This window comes from Eptesicus fuscus, chromosome 12 (assembly GCF_027574615.1).
Source record: "Eptesicus fuscus isolate TK198812 chromosome 12, DD_ASM_mEF_20220401, whole genome shotgun sequence".
NCBI lineage: Eukaryota > Metazoa > Chordata > Mammalia > Chiroptera > Vespertilionidae > Eptesicus > Eptesicus fuscus.
The window spans coordinates 21,763,276-21,786,896 of NC_072484.1; the positions used below are offsets into that span (position 1 = coordinate 21,763,276).

At 41.1% G+C, this 23,621-nt stretch overlaps 1 long non-coding RNA gene across 2 annotated transcripts in view; it reads right to left on the reverse strand.

The window, feature by feature from the left end:
- Positions 1-23,621, reverse strand: part of LOC129151007 (uncharacterized) — a 38,695-nt gene that overhangs the window by 11,697 nt on the left and 3,377 nt on the right. The window contains exons 2-3 of one of the 2 annotated variants that reach the window (XR_008557809.1): positions 21,282-21,363; positions 19,991-20,131 (exon numbers count right to left, since the gene is read on the reverse strand). This is a non-coding gene — a long non-coding RNA (uncharacterized LOC129151007). Of the gene's footprint in view, positions 1-19,990; positions 20,132-21,281; positions 21,364-23,621 lie in introns of those variants that run through there. The other variant, XR_008557808.1, reaches the window with a different exon arrangement.

Here is a 23,621-nt window from a genome sequence, read left to right on the forward strand (position 1 = left end):
TCTGACTTATGGACAAGTTGTTCTAGAAAGAGAGTTTAATATAGTTTCAAGTGCCCACAAAAAATAAACTTAGGACATTGAAGCACTGGTTTTTTGGTGAGTCCTATGGAAAACAGATAAGAATCAATGACAATTAACATGTCACAATAGGGGCTTTCAAAGTACTTAACATAATTTATTCCTCTTACTAAGGTGAATGTCAGCCCTCTGCTCTCCATTAATTAATTTAGGAAACAAAAAAGAATTCCCCCACAGAGAAGATAGCTTTAATTCTTTTCTCATTCTCCCTCCTGAAGTATCCCTAAACCCAAATTAATGTCTGTCGATGGGATGGAGGTCTGAGGCATTGGGAGGGGTTTTCTCTAATCTAAACCCTTAGCAAAACTGGGGCACTTTTAGTTCTAATCAGCCCACAGGGTGCTTGAAACTACAAATAGTACCAGACTCCATATAGGCTATGCTTTTTCTTATGCATATACAGCTATGATACAGTTTAATTTAAAAATTGGGCACAGTAAGAGGTTAACAACAATAACTAATAATAAAATAGAACAATTATAACAATATACTATACTAGAAGTTATGTGAATATAATTCCTTTCTCTCTAACTATGTGGAATTTTCCAGGTGATATTTTTAGACTACAGTTGACTGTGGAAAGTCAAACCATAGATAATGGGTACTGCTGTAATTCTAACTGGTAGAATCAGGTTAACACAGGAGCTTAGGCAGTTTGTTGATGGCCCCAATTCTATTCTGGAATTTCCAATTGCTATAGGGTCACAATCTGGACAGGGTTTATCCTTTGACAAAGGACATACAGAGGTATTAAGAGCAACATTCACCAAAATGGGGAAGTGGTGGCCTACCAGGTGCCTCCTCTGTTGGATGTCAACTCAAGGGTCTATTTCCCTGGGCTTTATGGCTCTTTTGTTTCACTTTATTGATGGAGACTGTATTGCTCTCTACTCAGCTCTATTGTTTGTTTGATGACTAAAGTTATTTGCTGTATATGACACATCCTTGGTAATGAGCCTACTACCTCCACCTAAATAGCCCTTTTGAGTGTCCTCAGTTTTTAGTTTTCCCTTTTCTCCATGCAAGAATCACTCTAAGAGCTACTGCCACTTATCTGAACCCCAGCCAGCTTTTAGAGGGACTGTTGAGTTCTCTGAGATGACCTTCTCCAAGCCAAAATGGTACCAGATGGGACATCCAATCAAAACCCAAGGCCAATCTAGCACTTGCCAAAACCCATAGGGATTCTATTTCCTGTCTGATATGACCCTAAACTGTTTATTTCAGTTTGAGCTACTCAGAATTCAAAAAAATTAAAAAAAAAGAGTTTTTCTCTGGGAGAAGAGCATCATGTTTAGTGAAAACTAACTGCATTCCACTTTTACATCCTGGTATTTCCAGCCTGGAGCCATTTCTAAACTCAAGGATACTGTTGCCTGGGTCAGTCTTGAGAAAGACACAGCTGGGATTGCAATGCTAGAAACGGGGCTTTGCCAGCATGTTTGATGGATCAACCTTTCCTACTTCAGATGCTGCTGCTATGACGTATCAACTGAGAGCAAGAAGACTGGGTTTTGATGCTGATGGATCAATACTACTTAAGCAATGTGATGTCCAGTGTAAAACATCTAGTAAACTTGTACCTCCTATAATCAGGTACTGGAAGACTTTGAGGAGTCAGAACGAAACACTAGACCCAATAGAGGGGAAACAGTGACTATGGAAAGCGTTAACTGAGGAGGCTTTGAATGAGGGGCTCTAATGCTAATGTCATAAGAAGTCAGAAGGGCATAGGGCATAGGCCATAGTCTGTTGGGGACTATATATCAGGACCTTCACAAGAAGGGCAGATGACTAAATCACTAGCTTCCTTTTCCCTCCTGGCCCCTTAGATATTTTTCCATCTGGTTGATAGGGTTTGGGGAGGGGGGTGGGGAGGTTGTTTGCCTATTTGTGTGTTCCTCATCAACAGCTTCAAGCTTCACTATTTCTGGGAACTGGAATCTGTACTTCTGAAACCCTGGGGTTGAAGATCTTTAAGATATTTTCATCTGTCCTCACTATCTAAGAACGTATGAGATTTTTAAAATTCTAATTTGCCTCTATCTAAGCCAGGGCTGGGAAACATCCGGCCCATGGGCTGTATCATTTGGTCTGGCCCTGCCAAGGTAACCACAGGCTGGACTTGAAATTCAATAAATCTAGGAGCTTTTTTCATTGCAACATAATTTTTAAGTTGATAATTTTGTATGGTCTGCAAATAATGTTATAAATATCCAAATGGCCCTTGGCAGAAAAAAGGTTTCCCACCTCTGTTCTAAGCCAAAGAAAATGAGCCACTCAAAAACTAAAGGGAAATATAACTGCTATGTCATCTGGTTGAAAGAGTGACTCTCACCTCTCTCTCTCTCTCTCTCTCTCTCTTTCTCAATTCTCTCAAATTTTCTTAATAGAATCATGGTTTCTTGGTTGTTTTGGTTAAATACTTGGTCCCAAATCAAAGTCATTTGCTATGAAGCAGATACATTTTGGAAATTTCCATTAGAACAAATATTAAATATGAAATACAATCAGTACAAGATGGTAAGATTGTGGTCTATGATTCTGGAAATTAAAAAAGGATTTGGGCTCATGGGGCACTGCTCTGATACTCCACATTGTATGAGGTGCAGGTGAGATTCCTGTGGATAATTTCCATGCCTGCTAGATTGGCTGAAAAAAGCACTATGAATATGCACAGCTTTGAGAGTCAGAAATTCTGATCATGTGCCAAGGCTCTCCACAGGCAGGAAAAAAGTAATCAGTTTGTGAGAATGAAGTTAAAGCAAGAATCCTTGATCTTGACATGAGCAGATGCCCTTCATCTTGGGACTTCTCCAATTAAATCAAGTGTCTTGGCTTTGTCTTTTCAGGTGAAAGCATTGGATACTCTTCTGAGTTTCCTTTCAAAGTTGAGAAAATGAATGGCATAGCTCAGTCATTGCAATTGGTGTCCTGATGGGCCAAAAGAATGTGTCCCTTTGTTTCCAAATGTAAGTCCTTTAAAGTAAATCTATAAATTGTTGCCATCCCTATAACGGATACATTAACTCACTTTATGAAGTCAAAGATTAAGGCTGTATCCTACATGGAAAACAAGGCACAAAAAACATTTGCCTACCCATTCCTGACATCAGAAATGCCCCCAAACCTTCCGCCCCCAGTCCCACAAAGTTCCTCTTGCTGGAGAGAGGATATCCAGCTCCCTTCCCACCCCAGCTCTTTCACCCACTGAACCTTACAGGAGAGGGACACTCTGATCACCCCTTATGGTGAAAGTTCCAGAACTTTTCTAGAACTGAAGAACTTCCCTTGGAAGAGGCATTGAGCATGGTGAAGTCCACATGGTCTGTTAGAGATGAGGATAGAATGATGCAGAAAAACTACAACTGCTTATGAGACCTCTGAGATTATAGAACTAGAAGATATTTTACTCTGATCTAAGTGTCCAGTCATGTGTCCGATATTCATATCTACACTAATAAAAGAGAAAGATGCAAATTGGCCTACCTTCACCACACTCACCAGCCAATCAGGAGTGAGTATGCAAATTAACCCAACAAAGATAGCGGGTTAATTTGCATATGCAGGCGCCTAGTGGCCCAAGGCAGGATGCACCACCCCAGCCACTCTGGGCCTCTGGGCAGCATGGGAAGGCAGAAAGGCGGCTCTGGGCCAGAGTGAAAAGGCGGCTCTGGCCGGAGCAAAGGTGGTGCTGGCAGCCAGGGGAAGGAAGGCCCATTCTTGCACAGATCTTCATGCATTGGGCCTCTAGTATTTACATAAGTATGTAAATACAAGTATAAATGTTAATATAAAAATATAAATACAAGTAAATATATAGTATTGAGTGGAATCTTTCCTGATGAGCTAAAATATAATTAATTCCCAAAGCTGAGAAGGACATATAAAATGCAGTACCCCATTGGGTTTGGGGAAGTACTGGGTTGATAATAGAAGTGTTTTTCTTCTTATATTTGTGGGGTCTCCCTGAAGCATATTTTGAATTTAAGCAATTTATTTGGGGTGTGATTCCAGGAAAACCCAATGGGGAAGTGATGGAGTGAAAAAGGGAAGGAAGCCCAATAAAGAGTGTGTTATGAAGAAGGTTGTTATTGAAAACTAGAGGCCCAATGCACAAAATTCGTGCAAGGGTAGGGCTTCCTTCCCACTTTGCAGCCCCAGCTTCACAGCCCCGGCCCTGCCGCCTGCTCACACCTGCCTTGGCCTGGCGCTACCTGCGTCTGCTGCCACCCCCCCTCACCCAGTTTTCCAGTTCTGCAGAGCCCCCTGATGGATTGCCCTACAAAGGGTGGCCTGGGCCTCCCTCTGTGGAGTGATGGTGGGGCCCCCTGACAAATTGCTTCACACCTGCCTTGGCTGGCCTGGTGCCAGTGAGTGTCATAGCGTGGTCATCTGGATGGTCGTTCTGCTGTTCAGACATTCGGTTGGTTTGCATATTACACTTTTATTATTATAGATTAGAAGCCCAATGCATGAAGATTCATGCAAGAATGGGCCTTCCTTCTCCTGTCTGCCAGCACTGCCTTCGCTCTGGCTGGAGCCGCCTTTTTGCTCTGACCCAGAGCCACCTTTCCACTTTTTCATGCTGCCCAGAGTCCCGGAGCGGCTGGGGTGATACGGAATGCTCCCGGCTGCTTGGCTCCTGTGTATGCAAATTAACCCACCACCTTTGTTGGGTTAATTTGCATACTCACTCCTGATTGGCTGCTGGGTGTCACGAAGGTATGGTCAATTTGCATCTTACTCTTTTATTAGTGTAGATAATTGAGTTTCTGTCCTGCTGGGAATACCAGAAGGCAGTATAGAACATGCCTCAGAGTTGTACCATCTGCGGGATGTGGAAGCTGGGGTGTTTATACACTGACTCCTAGCCATCATCTGAGGGCTGTCCTCAGTGATATCAACTTCTCAGCATTTCTGTTCTGCACTGCATTAGGCTGAAAGCTCCTCAAATGAGTCACAGGTGTATGCATAGGATGCTCTGGGTGTGCATTGGAATGGTGGTAGCTGAGGGCATGAGACTGGGCACTTACATCACCTACAATTCTCTGGTGGAGAGGAGAGATGCTATCTCCTGAGCTCTGAGGCCAAGTATTCTGGTCCTCTATAAAAAGGACTTATAAAGTCTTAAAAGCTACTATAAAGAAGGGGGGCTAATCTCATTTTCGGATGGATACTTATTTGGGTTTAGAATCCCCAGACATTTTCTGATTAGAGCAGAATATTGTCAGAAGCTTGAAAGTTCTTGACTTAAGTTCCCTGGAATTTGGAATTGTGACTGAGCATAGGGTCTAGTTTCCTCTTTTAATTCAGTAATTTCTTAAGGCAGGGATTCCATGAAAGTGGACCATGGAGCAGGCTTGGAAAGCATTGTGTAATAGTGTCATTTTCTGTAACCTTTGGAGAGTGAGGCGTTCCAAGGATAGATAATAGACCTTAGGAATTGAGGGGCTCCTCACCAAGTACTGGTTTCCCTAATATGAAAAAATGGGTTGGGAGCATAGACCACAGGTGGGGCAAAAGGAAAACTCAGCTGCCTCTCTCTAGGGGAGTCTTCAACAGAAGATCCAGGGAAAAAGATGAGTATCTCACAGATATCTAATGGAAGACCAGCTCTATTAGGTAGAAATAGATTCACTGAGAACAGAACAGAGACATATCTCTACCAACAATTATAATAACTGTACCCATTTAGTAAAGTGACTTGCTATTTTCTTTTCCACTGAAAGAATTAGAATCTAGAAGAGTTGGGGGAAGGAGAAAGCTTTAGATATGTTACGAAATTAAAGTATTAAACAGGATTGTGTTTAGTTCTCTAATTGAAATTTATTAGAAAAGTTATAAAACTGAGCCAAAATTTCACTGGTATTAGAAAGATTGTTTAAAGGATAATGATGAATAGTAGTAATTTATAATAATTAAAAGATAATATGCTAATTAGACCGGACATCTTCTGGACGTCATTCTGGCCATCCTTCCTGATTAAGCCGGGGCCGGAGGGAAGCCAGCCTGGTCCCGGGTGCCTGCAGGTGGCCCAAGGGAAGCCAGCTAGAGTCCTGGGTTCCTGCAGGTGGCCCAAGGAAAGCCAGCCCAGGTCCTGGGTGCCTGCAGGTGGCCCAAGGGAAGCCAGCTAGAGTCCTGGGTTCCTGAAGGTGGCCCAAGGAAAGCCAGCCCAGGTCCTGGGTGCCTGCAGGCTGCCAGAGGAGAAGGAAGCAGCCCAGGTCCCGGGTGCCGGAGAGAAGCAAGTCCTGGCAGCTGGGGGAAGGAAGGCCTATTTTTGCATGCATTTTCGTGCATCAGGCCTCTAGTCCTATCTAATAAAAGAGTAATATGTAAATTGACCGTACCTCCGCTACACCACAAGCCATGCCCACCAGCCAATCAGGAGCCAGTATGCAAATTAACCCAACCAAGACGGCTGCAGCCATGGAGTGAGCAGGAGGTTTGGGTTTCCCCGGTAATGGAGGAAGCCAAGCTTTCCGCACACCCTGGCTGGCCTAGGCCTCCACTCAAGGCTACAAAGTTTCAATGATAGAAGATAAATAAATCCCAGATACCAGGGCCTCTGCTTGGGTCACTGGGGGATGTGGAGGGCCTGCAAACCACCACAAGCCCCTCGCCCAAGCCACCCCATGCCCCAAGGGAACCCCCACCCTGATCCTGGACACCCTTCAGAGCAAACCAGCTGGCCCCCACCTGTGCACCAGACCTCTATCCTAGCTAATAAAAGAGTAATGTGCAAATTGACCGTCACTCTAACACACAAGATTGCTGCCCCCTTGTGGTAAAAGATGGCTGCCCCATGTGGACACAAGATGGCCACCACAAGATGGCCAGCAGGGGAGGGCAGTTCGGGGGGACCCAGGCCTGCAGAGGAGGGAAGTTAGGGGCAAACAGGCTGGCAGGGGAGAAGTTAGGCATCAATCAGGCTGGCAGGGGAGTGGTTAAAGGGTGATCAGGCTAGCAGGCAGAAGCGGTTAGGGGCATTCAGGAAGGCAGGCAGGCAAGCAGTGGGAGCCAGCAGTCCTGGATTGTGAGAGGGATGTCCGACTGCCTGTTTAGGTCTGATCCTACTGGGATCGAGCCTAAATGGGCAGTCAGACATCCCTCGAGGGGTCCCAGATTGGAGAGGGTGCAGGCTGGGCAGAGGGACCCCCCCCCATGCACAAATTTTGTGCACCGGGCCTCTAGTTTAAAATAAAAAGGAAGGGCCTAGCTGATGTTCAGTGGTTTAGCATCCACCCATGCACCAAGAGGTCACTGGTTTGATTCCCAGTCAGGGTACATGCCCTGGTTGTGGGCTTGATCCCCAATGGGGGCCATGTAGGAGACAGCCAATTGATGTTGCTCCTTCTCTCTCATCAATGTTTTTATCTCTCTCTTCCTCTCTCTCTAAAAATCAATAAAACATAAAAAAATTAAATAAAATAAACGGGAAGGGTTTTTATGTTTTCCAGACTCTAGAGTGTCAGCTCCATGAGCACAGTGATTTTATTTCACTTAGTTCTGTTTCTTATATTTGTAAAATGGTGCCTGTGCCTAGTTAATTGTTCAAGAAATGTTTGTTGAATAAATGAATATTTATTCCCCAGTGAGTTAATATTGCAGTGTGTAGAAACACATACAAACCAAACAAAATGTAAATCTAAATATTAAAGATAAAATGTTTCTGTATGTCAGTGCTTTTAGTATTTCTGTCTCTAAGCTCATTTAATTTCCCTTCTTGTTTTTCACTCTCCAGCCAAACTGACCTTCTTTGTGCTCCTTGGATGCCCCACCTTCTTTCTGCCTCAGGATTTTGCTCTCACTCCAGTCCTGCTTTCCCAAAGATCTCAGCAAAGCTCACCCCTTCTCTACATTCTACTTTTGCTCAAACATTTATTGCCATAGTCTCTCCATACTCATGTTCTATCCAGTTATCCTCTTTCCACATATTGACTCCACAGTAGTCCTGATATATCTGATTTCTGAATTTTTCTTGTTTCATCTCTGCTGCTCCCACTAGAAGGTAAGCTCCACCAGAGGAGAAACTTTTCCTGCCTTGTTACCACTGTCTCCCCCTTGCACAGACCAGCGCCTCAGGCAGAGAAGCTGTCTTAGTGTGAATACACAGAGACAAGAATATTGGTTCAAGCAATTTCTTTGGCTGTCTTTCAGGAGATACAGGTGAGGGAATGAGAAAGACAGGGAAGAGAAGAAGGCCAATCAAGGCTGTGCCATTCAGCAGGTTACCAGTGGGTGCAACTAGAGCTTTACCCCACGGGAAACCCTCTGAGACTACGTGGAGCCCACCCCAGAATTATCCCACGGAGGACAGAAAGAAGCTGGGGTATGCACTAGTTCCCATTTCTCACTGGCTAAAATTTCTTGTAGAGAACATAAACTCCTAAGCGCTTCTGGTCTATCCTTAACCCTATGCCAGCAGCATGAGGAAGCCTTTAGGCAGAGAGTCCCAGATGTTTAAGTGAGAATTGTTTAATGAAGCTTCAGATGACCCCCAGGAAGGCCACGGGGACATGGGACTAACATACCTAATAGGACAGGTATTGAGTAAATGTTGAATGGATACATAAATCATTCATCTGAAAGAAAAAATAAAATGAACAATGTATAAAGACAACATAGAACCTTTGTATGTTAATATATAATGTATCCCTAAAGTTGCAGGCCAAGTGCACTAAAGAAAAATGCTTATTTGCAGAAAGGCCCTAGGGGAAGCAAACAGTTAAGGTTGAGAGCTAAATAATTTTTCAGATCAGTTTCACACAAGAAAGGAAATTACCCACTAACAGGTTTCCATGCAGCTTTTAGAGTCATATTTGGCGGGAGTGTTTGCATATATAAAAATGAGAACTAAAGTTATTTGGTATTTTATTATTCATTTAGGACCTATGTTTTGTTCTAGTGGTTTCATTTTATGAAGTTACTTGAGATGCTAACTCTATTTCAGAGTCTCAGCTTGTCCCTTACTCTGAACATTGTGCTGCACCTGTTCTTTGTTTTGGGCCTTGCAATAACATCTGAGCAGAGGAAATAACATCCAGTCTGATGTATGTACCGGTGGCAGCACTAAGACGTCATCTGCAGGGGCTTTATTCTCCTTACTATCTCCTTACCTTCCAAGGTATCCTATATAATAAAAGGCTAATATGCAAATTGTCCCTCTCCTGGGAGTTTGACTAGGAGTTTGACCAGGGGGTAGGGCAGGCCCACCAACTGCCCGCAGCCCCTCCCCCAGCCAGTCCTACCCCCGATTGGCCCCCCCAACCCCAATCGGGCGTAGGGCCAACCAGCCAACTGCCTGAGGGCCTTACTCCGGCTGGCCTGGCCCAATCAGCCCTGATCGGGGAGGGCTGGCCGGACCCCACCCATGCATGAATTCATGCACTGACCACAGGGAGGGGGGGGTGGCGGGAGCAGGTGCTCAATGCAGGAGCTGCCCCCTGGTGGTCAGTGCGCTCCCACAGCAGGAGCAGGAGCGCCGCTCAGCCAGAAGCCAGGCTTGTGGCTGGCAAGCACAGCTGGGGCTGTAGGAGCCTCTCCCGTGTCCATGGCAGCACTACTGAACAGAGCTGCGGTGGCGGTAGGCACAGCAGGGCCGGGATGAGTGGAAGCGGTGTGGCACCCAGCTCTGGCTGGGGCTCCTCCCCGGTAGCCTGCTGCTTCGCATACTGCTACATCCCTTGGAGGATGTCGGACTGCCAGTTTAGGCCTAATCCCCCTGAACCTGCAGTCTGACATCCCCCAAGGGGTCTCGGATTGAGAGAGGGTGGGGGCCAGGCTGAGGGACCCCACCCATGCACGAATCCATGTACTGGGCCTCTAGTTCCTAAATAACTGCCTACTGAAGTAAAAGCAGTGCATGTGACCACAGATCAACACCAGCCCGCTCCTGCCTCCCCAGCCAGAGTGTAGCTCCTAACTCCCCATCCCACAGAATATCTGGAACCACTGCTTTATTCTCTGTGGTTCCAGCATAAACTCTGGGACCCACAGCAACTGTCCTGCAGTGCTTCCTGTTGGTGAGAATAACCCAGTAGTGGAGCAGATGTGTGCTTGTTGAAGTTCTTCATAGATGATATTGACATGAGCCCCTGGAGTTCGGAGTTGTTGGAACATAGGCTTTTGTGCCCCCTTGTGGTCTAGAGGTTTCTAAATGCATGAGACCCACTGTGATGGGCCCTATGAGACCTGTTAACAAATCCTATAATTTGATTTTTTAAAACTCTTTAAAAATTTCATAACAATTTTAAGTTTTAGAAACTTTATAAGAATAGTGCAAAGACTTTCCATGTGCTCTTGACCCAAATTCATTGACTTTTAATATTTTTCTATTTTTTTTGTTATCATTCTCTATTATTTTCTGAACTATTACATAGTATGTTGGTTGTGATATATTCTCTAGTAATTGAATATGTAGCATACTTCCTAAAATCATAAATGGTTTCTAATATAGCTACTAAGCAGTTATCAAAATCAGGGCATTTAACATTAGGTATAATAATCTCATATAATCTAAAGTACATACCTAATTTTAGTAATTTTCCTAGCAATATCCTTTATTAAACATTTTTGTTTATTCATTTTTTTTTGTATAAGATAAAGTTAGGCACCATGCACAGTTTTTGGTTTTCTCTTTAGATTTTAATCTGGGACAGCTGTTCAGTCTTTCTTTTCTTTGTCTTTTGTAACAATGACATTTTTTGAAAAAACCACAAGGTGTTTTTATTATTGGTTATATGTCATGTTTCATGGGTATGATTACAACTTCAAAGGGACTTCAGAGAAAAAAAAAAAAAAAACAACACAAAGAACAGCTCTAAAATTGGAGCACAGAAAATGTCCAAGATTCTTGATGTATCATGTAATCATATAATAATGCAAGTTCCAGGGAAAAGTGAACATCTAAAGTAAAGATTCTCTCAACCAAATATGGGATGTTCCAATTCATTGCTGTCTCCTTTAAAAGTGTCACCATCTTTCTTGCTAGACATGGTAATATTCTCATCCTACCATTTTTGACAGGAATTAAATTAACTCTTGTCTCTATGAACCTCATTGCTCAAAACGCACCTCTCAACAGTCATGAAATATGAGTTTCTCCAACACAGCCACCCTGCTATTCATTTACAGTGTAGCTGGTAGCTCTCCTCCTTCCCAGCTCATGTCAAAGTACAAGGCACACAGTAAGGAATTATTCAAATGCATTACTTGTTTTTTGTTTTGTTCCAGTTCAAACCGTTCTGCTCTCTAATAGTTATCAATCTGGATTTAACCACGAGTAAGAGAAAAGGCATCATGAAACATTAATAAGCTCACACAATGAAATGCTGATACCCTGAACTGAATTGTTTCAACAAAATTTCATTAAGAGTTCCAAATTGTCCCAGCGCTGTGCTAAATACTTAGGCTCCAAAATTAACCAAACAGATATTCTTCCTGATCTCTGGGAGCTTCAAGCTAAGTGGGAGAGAAATAGAACTAATTGTGCAATTATAATTATTAATAAGCACTACCAGGCAAATGCACTATGATGCTGAAATACATATGAGAGTATACTGTCCAAATCCCAGAGTCAGAAGTCTTTTCATTGGGGGACGTTTCTTCTTTTCTGGACCGTGAAGATAAGAGGAGGATAGCCAAACCAGGAGGGATGAGGAGGAAGAGTGTGACTCAGATTGAAATGACAATCTGCAAAAGCCCAGAAGAGAAACAGAGAAGGGAAAATCAGAGGAATTGAAAGATTTATGATGTATCAGTCAGCTATTTCTATAAAAATGCTGTGTGATAAGCCACCTCAAAATTCAGTGACTTTTACCATAAATATGTGTTCCCATACTCACGAGTCTATGGACTGACTATCGTGTGGCTGACTTACAATCAGCTCAGAAGGATAGCTCAGTTTCAGGTTGCGGTTAAACTGGGGGTAGATCCAAGCTGTGGATTAGGTTTATGTATTCTTCAATGTATTCATGCTGAGGATCATACTGAAGGGGAAGCTGCTTCTCATGGCAGATCACTGGAGCAGAAAATCAAGTCAAATTACCCAACCACATTTTAAGGCCTTGCTCATGTTATGAGTACTGACATCCCATTGACCAAAGCAAGTGACATGGCCAAGCCCAAAGCGATGGGATGGAGGAATGCACTCTGCCCTCATTGGAGAGGGATATGTGAATATTTAGTAAACATAAATCTAAACTATTGCACATGGCATGTCTGGATTCTATAGACTATAAAGAACCGGAGAGATAGACGGGGACCATATGAGTCACTTAAAAAGTTAAGACTTTATCTATATATCATTTTCAAGTGGGAGAGACAAACACATTTGTATTTTAATGTGATTATGTGGTTTCAATTAGGTAGTAGATTGGAATAAATAAGACTGAGAGAAGGTGGTGGGGGGAGGAAGAGATCAATCAAAGAATCTGTGTGCATAATCCATGTACACAGACAATAGGGTGGTGAAGGCCTGGGATGGGGGGCATGGAGACTGGCTAGAAGAGGTCAATGGGAAAATAAATGGGGACATATATAATACTTTCAACAATAAAGAATTTAAAAAATAAAAAAATAAGACTGATGCTGAGGCAAATGTAAAGAAGATTAGGTGGGGGGAGGAGAAAGGGGACAGAATCACCTATAAATGTTCACAATAAACTAAGAAAATATATAAGCTATAGAGCCATCCCAACCTACATTATTATTTTTTATTTCAGTTTAACAAAACAAAAACCAGGAATATGAAGGGTTCAAAGGCCAAATACATCAATGTAAAATTAGTAACAGGAAATGCATCAAGTTATACTGGGTACTCTGATTTTAACAATTTTTTTGTTGTTTTGTAGGTATTATTTTGCTCTACAAACCCCTTGCTCTATTATTTTAAGTGTGGAGACCTCAGTAATACCCTGAATAGGGTTTACTACTCAACGTATTAGTATGATCCCTGAAAAAGAACATCAGTATCACTTGGAAGCTTTCCAAAGGTACATAATCTTGAACCCTAAAGTAGCCCTAAGGAATTAGAAGCTGCTAGCATTTTAATAAGGTCCCTGGGTGATTACTGTACTCATTAAAGCTGAGAAGCACTGTTATGGAACATTTAAGATAAAATACAAGTTAGAAAAAAGGCAGCTTAGGTTATTCAGTCAATGCCTCACATTTATAAGATGCTATGGTCTGCAAAGTGGTGCATATAGAGATGTATTATTCTAGGCCTTCTATACCCAGGGGACTGGGAAATTATAGTCTGAAAGTCACAGAGAAGCTTTTTACCTAAATATTGCAGTACATGATGAAGATGTTAAGATAAAGTGTTAAGTCATTAGCAATAAATAACAGTCTTAGTTTGGTTTGAATGAGGAAAGTTTAGTTGGCGGTATGATTTTGAAGTGTTTCTGGGATTCTGAGGGGCAGTTCTAAAGTGAGAAGACATTCCAGAAGGCAGTTCAATGCAGAGAGTTGGGGAAAGGTAGGGTATATCCAAAAAAGGCTCTATGGAAATCTAACTGGACTGACCAAATGTGAGAAGAAGCAGAAGTTGGAGTATGCTTTGAAACTATTTTACAATGGTGCAAGAGGAAGAAGTGAAGGTAAACTGAAAGCTATGATGAGAATGTAGAAAATGGGTTGAGGTAAGAAAAAACAACCGTATTCCACATAGGGTGGTGGTCCAGGGTATAGGCTCTGGAGTCTGGGAACACGAGAGAACTTTCTATCCTGCTGCTTACTAGCAGTGTGACTTCTGGCTAGTCATTTAATTCTTCCTAAACCCCAGTTCTTCATTGGTAAAAATGGGAGTGATTGTAGTAGTTTCTTATAGTAACAGCTCCCAAAGAATCTCTGCTCCTGCTTTCCTTGTCTTTATATTGGACTCTGCTACTTAGCCTGTGCCTTGCAAATGTGATACAACAGAATCCTGCTAAGTTCTTGAACACTGAAGGCCTTTCTCTTGCAATGCTGTCCTGAGACTGTCATGATATGGAGAAGCCCACCCGGAGGAAGCCCATTTGAAAGGTCATGCGAGGGAGAGGCCCAGCCATTCCAGTCTTCCCCACTGAGTGCATCCTTTGGCCAACTTGCCAGCTGAAAGTAGCTGCATGAGTGAGCCCTAATGGGAGTAGTAAGAAACCAACTCAGTCAACCCACAGAATTATGGGAATGAATGTTTTTGTTTTGTTGTGTTGTGTTTTATCCTCTTCCACTGACAATCCAATTCAGGAATATTTTCTATTGCTCACCTGTCATTTATCAGATTACATCTACTGGACAAGTATTATGTTCCAGACTTGATACTTGATTCTGGCTATATCCACATTAAATAAAAATATAAGATAAAATAAGAGTGAAGAACAGTGTCCCTAAGCTCAAGGTGCTTACACTTACACTCTAAGAAAGGAAACATTCAAATAATCAGAAATCAAAATTCAGTTTGCATAAATACCTAGGAGTGGAATAGTTGACTTATATGGTAGGTATATGTTTATTTTTTTAAGAAACTCCCAAATAATTTTATAAATAGGTATCTTGTGATATCTCATTCTAATTTTCACAAATGACTGATGAACATCTTTGCATGTGCTTATTTGTCATCCTCATACCTTCTGTAAAGTGTTTGTTCAAATATTTTTCCCATTTCTTAATTGGGTTGTTTCTTTCTCCATTATTGAGTTTTAAGGGCCCCTTATATATTCTGATACAAGTCCTTTTACAGATATTATGCAATTGTTTTTTCTTCATCTATGTCTTGACTTTTTATTCTTTTAACCTGTATGGGAATGTTCACAGCAGTTTCATTTGTAAAAGCCAAAAACTAGAAAGAATACAAATGCCCATTAACAGGTGATTGTGTAAACAAATTGTAGCATATTCATACAATGAACTATTGTATGAACTATTTTTTTTCTTATTGTGATAAAAGAATCCTTGTTTTAAACCACTAAGTATTAGGGTGTTTTGTTATGTGGCAATAGATAACTGGCACATGTCTCATGGGTAGTTACCTACATTATCTCATTTCATCTTCATAACATTCTTGTGAAATATGTACTTGCTCATAGGAAGAGCTAAATAAATATTAGATATTATTTTTAACTCTGAGCATTCAGTTTTTAAAAAGACAGAAGCATGATATATACACTCTCTATGCAATTCTACAATTCACCTTTTCTTTGCTCTTCTTTTTTAATTTGACAATATATCTCTTGGGGATTTTTTCTTGTCAGCACACAGAGCTCTACCTCATTCTATGTAATTATCTAGTATTCTGCTGAATGGATGTTTCATAATTTATGTGGCCATTCCCCTGCCTATGGGCTTTAGGTTGCTTCTCATTTTTTAAACTGTTACAGATCATTTTATAATGAATACATTTATACATATATTTTACTACACATTTGTGAGTATAATTGTGCGTTAATTTCTAGAATTAAAAATCCTGGTTTAAGGTGCATGTGCATTTTATTTTGTGATAGATTTTTACCTATTACATTGGCATTCAATAGGATGCAGCACTTTATGCTCTCCTCATGAGTATATGAGACTGCCTGATTCTTTTAACCAACGTTAATAATATTATAAATTATTAAATATTTTGGTAGCTTCTATTCTGATAAATGAAAAATGGTGTCTCATTTTTATTTCAATATAACTTTACTTAATAGGAATAATGGTACACAACTTTATACATGTCTACAAACTACTTAAAGTTTTGTTACATTAAAAATCTAAATGGAGGAACAATTTACAGATCCACTAAATTATGTTTTCAAATATCAACTGATTTGTCTCAATTCCATGCATTGAAAAATTCATCAATTTACATTAATTTGAAATTATGCTCTTATGGAATACTGAATTCAAACCTATTTTTGTACTCTTTTCTCTTTCATTATCACTTCTCTTCATGCTACTGGACTAAATTGATTTAACTGTAGCATCATAAAATCTGCTAGACATAGTTACTCATTTTCTCCTCAAAATTATATTTATTATTCTCTCATATTTATAGTTCCATAATAAGTTAAGACTACTTATTGCAATAACGTATATCTTTATAGGAGTTATAGGTCATTTTAGGAGGAATTGAATGACATCACAAACCAGCAAGCCTCATCACCAGTACCTGTAAGTCTTCATATGCCCCAGTGGCAGCCAAAATAGATCCTTTAAAGACACATTTGCTTTTCTGGAAATAAGAAATATTTTAGAGAGTCAGGCAGGGTCATTAGTAAGGGATGATGTTGGGTAACATTTTACATATCAAAACTAGATTGAGGCTGAATGACACTGGCTACTCATTGTGACTCTCTTAAAAACAGTTCATAAAATTTTTCCAAAAGAGGCATCATAAGTATATTGGGCAATTCTCTTGCAATGGAGCAAACTTAAAGCTTCTCACCAAGACTACCTTAAAGAAACAACACTCAGTTGCACATGTACATTTTCGTAGTCATTCAATCATCATAAAAATAATACAAGCAATGCAATTTAATGAAAAAATGCTCAACATGTTAAGTAAAAAATGAACACATTTCACATTCATCATGATTACAGCTATGTAAAAATTAAGCATGATCATACAGAAATGCAAAAAGGAATTTCCAATAAAATGGAAAAATTAAAGATTTCTCTTTCTTCCTGAAAATTTTTATGAGCACAGTAATAATAGTGTTTGTATAATAAAACAAATTAAGAGCTTAATGACTTTGTAGTCATATCTCCTGAAGCAGAATCTTATGGGGACTGTGAGGTAGAAATGTGATAAGTTATTCTGGCATGTGTGTGGAGTGGCATCATTATATAAAGAAATGAGGGTCTAAAGATCTGCCTTCAAAATTCTACTCTGTTGATCTGACTCTCAAGATTCCACATATGGAAAATGCGATCATTAGAATCACATTTCAGGGTATTAAGAGTCCTATTCCTCAAAGTATGGTTGGTCCACGGACCAGCAGAGTCAGCATCACCCAAAGCTTATTAGAAATGCAAAATGTCAGGCTCCAAACCAGTCCCCCAGAATCAGAGTATCTGAGGGTGGAGCCTAGCAATCTGTGTTTTCACAACCTCTTCCTGTAACTACCATATATGTTAAAGTTTGAGCAGCACTGCTTTATTTTTTATTTTATTTTTTTAAAATATATTTTATTGATTTTTTACAGAGAGGAAGAGAGAGGGATAGAGAGTTAGAAACATCGATCAGCTGCCTCTTGCACACTCCCTACTGGGGATGTGCCCACAACCAAGGTACATGCCCTTGACCGGAATCGAACCTGGGACCCTTGAGTCCGCAGGCCGATACTCTATCCACTGAGCCAAACCGGTTTCGGCTTGAGCAGCACTGCTTTAGAAAATGAAATGAATCAAATGTAATTGCAGACACTGCTTTCTATCAATTCATTATTATTAAGTTAATCATGTCCAATGAAAAGTTAGCCATCCAGACAAGAAGACAGGGAACGATCAGTATTCTCCTAATTTTGGAAAATTTTCTCCACTTTTTTTACTTAGCATTATCTAGACTTGGACAAGAACATTAAACATTCAGTAGATGAGGATTCTCCCTGTTTAATTTTATAAATATGTATTGAGTTCTGTGTCCCAGGCCTTGCTTTATATGCTGGGGGTTCAGCAATAAAGGTCTCCATGGCTCCTACCTTCAAGGAACAGAACCAGGAAAGACAGTCAACAAACCAATCAATCATAGCAGGTGTAGAGAACGTTACAAAAGAGGAGTCACTAGTTACTGTAAAAAGCATCTAAATCGGGATTCTTCCCTATGCGTTAGAAGATAGACATTAGGAGGTAAATAAACCCCCTGGACTTTATTTACATTTGAGAAACATATATATTCATATCTTCATAGTTCTGGAGTGATAGTTTTCAAATTTTAGTTTGCAATCCAAATATTTAAGGACCCTGTGGAGATTAATGTTACAGGCCAGTTTATTATCCCAATGTTTGAGTTTATTATTTTCATTTAAAGATTTTCTCTCCCCATTCTCCCCTAAGAATGCTTACTTTGGCCTGAATTAGCCAAGTATGGACTCGAAAGCCTGTTTACTCTGCAGCATAGAGCTCTCCCTTCATCCTTCTGTGAAAAATCGCAGGCAGATTCTTTTCAGGCATGGACTCACAGGAGCACAGCTTCACAGCGCTATTACAAGATACAGATGTAGATAAAAATGCCCTAAGATGAGCTTAAAAGGACCTTCCCTGACATTTGTTCGACATTTATTTCACAGTGCTCAGAGATGAATGAGCAGTTCTGGGGAGGAAGGGGGTGGGTAAGCTTAAAACCCTGCAAGTTGATTAAAAGCTGTGCTCACATCCAGATCAATTAATAACAGAGTCCCCACAGGGTTAATATTAAGGGTTGGCTGTTATGTTTTTCATCTTCATTTCAGGGTTTCTGCAAGTAGATTAATCAGCCCTTATGCATTCATTCTACCACCAGAACGACAATTCATTTTGATTATTAAGTTACAAATACCAGTGACATTCGATAGACCTTGCAGAGAAATCTTTATGAGTTTGGGCAAATATCCACCGAAGGACATAAGGCCGATCAGATAATGAGAGCAGCTGTAGGTTCTGGAACTCACGGGGTCAGCCCTTCACCCACATTCCCTGAATTGGAATGTCAACCTGGTGATTTCGTTTGCCCTCGTTACCTAATCCACTCCAGGGCAAAGGCAAGTATAACACGCATGTTTAAAATATTGGCACTTGTATCACTTTTTAGGCAGTCTGCGTTGCTTATATAGTGGATTTCAAAGAACCTTTATGTTAACTCCTAAATGCCAATAGAAAGATAGTAAATGGAATACAACCCCAACTCTTGTCAAATGCCATGGGGCTTTTAATAACCCCAAACTGGCCATAAACCTTTATTTTTTATTTTCTCACAAAAATCATACTCCTTTTTCAAGGGCCCTCAGTTTACCAAAATTGCTTGAGGGGTAGGTAAATTTGAAGTGGACTCTCAGTTGGTGGTCAATGTCTTAATCAACTCAAGGGTCATTTCAATGTCTATCATGTTCCCGCTGCATTTCAAATGGAAGATGAAGAGCAGTGGCCTTTGCAGTTTGTGGGGTCTAGACATCCCAACTTCCCCTGATGGTTCAAGCTGTAAACTGAACTAATCACCGTCCTTGCCTTTCCCTACTTCCCATGCCATCCTCACTACTTTAGCTCTGCTGCTTTTATGAGGAAGAGGATAAAGAGAAAGTACTATATTCTATTTTTTTCAATAGTCTGTGTGGGAGTACTTAACTGGCATCTTTCTCCCACTTACCTCTGGTCCTCTGTCATGTCTTCTTATTCACTAATATACCGTACTTTTCTTTTCCGTGTATAAGATGTTATTCTTTTTTTCTAAAATTGTTGGACTGAAAATCAAGGGGCATCTTATACAGGGAAGTCAGCTGAGGAGGGAGCCTCGTGGGTACATAGCTGCCCATACCTTGTCAAACAGGCTTCCTCTAATCATGAGCCTTATTGTTACTGATGTCAGCTGATGCCGTAATTGGAGATGGAAGTGGAGAGTGCGTAGATGCAACAGGGACTGGAGCATTCTGAGCCCATAAAGATGTCAAAAAGTAAAAAGGTAAATACCTGTAAGCGATTGTCTTACTCTGCAAAACTTAATCTGAATGTAATCTGTTATGCAAAAGAGCATGGAAATAGAGCTGCAGAGAGACAATTTGGACCTCTTCCCACTGAGTGTATGATCAGACAGTGGAGAAAACAGGAAGAACAACTCCTTAAGATGACAAAAAAGAAGGCCTTAAGAAGAAAACCAGCAAAATGTTTAAAATATTAATATCTTAATTTTGGGTTGGAAAAGTGAGGGGCATCTTATACATGGGGGCGTCTTATACACAGAAAAATATGGTGTCTGGAATTATAGAAACAGAACCAGGCTGCTGCCTCCTCACTGTGGATGCTGCAGGTCCCCTTTCATGGTGGCCCAGAGTTCTGTGGGATGTCCTTGCAGCTGGCAAGGTTTCTTTCCCTGCTTCCACCCATCTCCTTCCATCTGCTTCTGAAAGAAACACAAATGTCCCCAGTGCTCTGATGAGAGGGAGAGAAATGAGACAGGTCAGGGATCTGGTCTCTGAGGAAGATGGCTGTCTCCTCACCTAGTTTCAGCACCTGTCCCAAGGCACTCTGATCTTCAAGTTGGACTGGAGGCACCTGTACGCTTACAAAGAATCCCCGAGACTGTGCTTTCAGGAGGGAAAGGGGACCTACAGCAGATCTGTTTGTAATCCGCTGAGAACCATCACAAGCGGCTCTGACCATTATCAGAATTATCCCCCTGACAACAATTGCCAAGCAGGACCATTGAAGCACATTCCTCTAAAGAGATTATTTCTCAAGCCTGTTACTCTGAGATTTGCATGGGCACATTCTTTTCCAGTCAATCTCCTCCACTAAGGCAGTGGTTCTCAACCTTTCTAATGCTGTGACCCTTTAATACAGTTCCTCATGTTGTGGTGACCCCCAATCATAAAATTATTTTCATTGCTACTTCATAACTGTAATTTTGCTACTGTTAATGAATCGTAATGTAAATATCTGTGTTTTCTGATGGTCTTAGGTGACCCTGCTAGCCGTTCTCAACCTGAGAGCAGTTCTCAATCAGAGCACAGGATCTGATACCCAAAGATAGGTTCTGGCCCCACAGGTTGAGAACCGCTAGCAGGGTCGCCTAAGACCATCAAAATACAGATATTTACATTACGATTCATAACAGTAGCAAAATTACAGTTATGAAGTAGCAACGAAAATAATTTTATGATTGGGGGTCACCACAACATGAGGAACTGTATTAAAGGATCGCGGCATTAGAAAGTTTGAGAACCACTGCACTAAGGGAAGTGTGGCCTAGAGAAAATAGTCATAGGCCCTGGCAGGGTAGCTCAGTAGGTTAGAGCATCATCTGGAAATGCACCAAGGTTGCAAGTCCCATCCCAGTCAAGGCACATACAAGAAGCAACCAATGAATACATAAATAAGTGGAACAACAAATCTCTCTCTCTCTCTCTTTCTCTCTCTCTCTCTCTCTCTCTGAAATCAATCACTAAAAATTAAAAAAGAAGAAGTCACAGATTCAAGGTCTTACAGCAATAGAATGCAAACCAAACATCAGATGGCTGCCTCATCCCCCAAGTCAGACCCTCATGGCTCACCTGTGTTATAACTCAACCCAAGACAACTGGCAGGCAGTCACAATGTGGAATGTGAAACCACAATCCTCCTCATGTTAGATTTCTAGAAAGAAAACATAAATGGATTTTTTTTAATGAGGTCATATGAAGACTGCCACCAGAATAAAGCTCATTCTATCTATCATCTATCTGCCTATTTGTCTATGATCTATCTATCTAACCTGTCTATCTATCATCTATATATCTACTTATCTATTATCTATCATCTATCTAATCTATCATCTGGCTATCTATCACGTATCTATCTATCATCTATCTATTATCTATCTATCTATCTATCTATCTATCTATCTATCTATCTATCTATCTATCTATCTATCATCTTTCTATCATCTCCCCTTCTTTCCTCCTTGAAATGCTAAGGAAACATATGGCTCACATATCAGTCCTACTCTTAAGTAGTTAGTTGCAGAGTGTACATAAGAAGCACTGTTTACTTTGCCCATCTAACATATATAAACTGTAAAATTAGCCTTCTGGCAGTCCATGCCCAAGACAGACAGCAGGTTGGGCTTCTTTCCACCCTTCCAGACTTTCATGGTTTCTGTTACATGTGAGCCAAGGGGAAACCAAGCCAGGTAATTAAATCTGAAAGATGAGGAAGGAAGAATGTCCCATTGTATTGACCTACATATATGGAATGATTTTCTACAAATCTAAGTCAAGATGAAGCCTGGTTAAGAACTATGCTCTGATGTGTATTTTTTTTTTCATCAGAAAACTTACATAAGTATAAAATCAATCTATTCAATGTACACGGAGCAAACATCTTTATTGAAAACAATACAATTATATAAGATTTGGAATTTTGTGGGAATTTGGGGACAAGAAATTATTTTGCTGTAAACAGTGAGCTTCTATACTCTGGGAGGTGATTTGTTTTCAAAATGACAAAAGTTACCTGTTCTCACAAAGCTCTCTCTCGTGCACCTGACATCTCTACCAGCTCCTTGTTTGGTGTGTAGCCATGGTACCTCTAGAAGGTGTCAGGTGAGGCTAAGGAATACTTGGGAAGGGAAACCAAGAAGTGAGGGATGCATATAACTGGGGCTCCAGTTATCACACAAAGAGCAAGAAAGAAAATCTACAGATGTGTTTGGAGGAGGGTTTGCAAGTAGACAGGGAGGCCTGGATAGACTATCTAGGAGATGGCCCTGAGTGGTGAAGACGGAACAAGAATGTTAGTATTGGCCACTTTCTAGCAGCTTTTATCTTCAGTTTCATTCCCATGATCCTGTGCCCAAGTTCCCATATCACTTATATTCTGTTAGCTGCCCTGCTCAAAGTTCAGAAATATACCAGATAAATAGCTGTAGATGGCTCATGTCTCAATTTCACAGCCTTTTTATTTGCCTTTCTACCTAAAATGTAAACCGAAATTAAATAGTTCCCCCAAAGAGCTCAGAGGTGTAAGAGGATGCTGTACTAAGAGGTGGTAAATCAGTTACTGAGATGGACCAACCCTGAACAGCAGCACCACAGCCTCACCTGGCCTCATCCCAGCAAACACTAGGAAATCTAGGTTAGCACTCTCCTTCATTTTCCATATTCAGATTTAGAGTACTAATAAGGGCAGAAAGCTCTGGCCTGCCTTCCCATTTGACTTTGACATGGAGACAGTATAAAATCCTATATAATAAAAGGCTAATATGCAAATTGACCAAACGGCAGAACAACTAGTCGCTATGACACGCACTGACCACCAGGGGGCAGATGCTCAACGCAGGAGCTGCCCCCGGGTGGTCAGTGCGCTCCCACAGGGGGAGCACTGCTCAGCCAGAAGCCGAGCTCATGGCTGGTGAACACAGAGGAGGTGGCAGGAGCCTCTCCCGCCTCTGCGGCAGTGCTAAGGATGTCCAACTGCCAGCTTAGACCCGCTCCCCGCTGGGAGCGGGCCTAAGCTGTCAGTCCGACATCCCCCAAGGGCTCCTGGGCTGTGAGAGGGCACAGGTTGGGCTGAGGGACTCCCCCCAACCAACCCCCAAGAGCATGAATTTCATGCACCAGGCCTCTAGTATAATATAAAGAGTCCTGAATGCAAATGCAGAAGATTTAAGTCATAGTTTTGACCCCAGCACTTTGCAGTGATGTGATTTGAGACAAGCAAACTAATCTGTTGAAGACACAGTCTCCATATGTTTAAAATGGATTTAATAATATAGGGCTTATACTAGTAGTGCTGTGCTAAAACTTTACTAAGATTAACTGCTTCAAAGCACTATGGAAATAAAAGTTTGAATTATCCCTCTTCTTGGTTTGGTCCTGAATGACCTTGGGCAATCCCTGACTGTATTACTCATT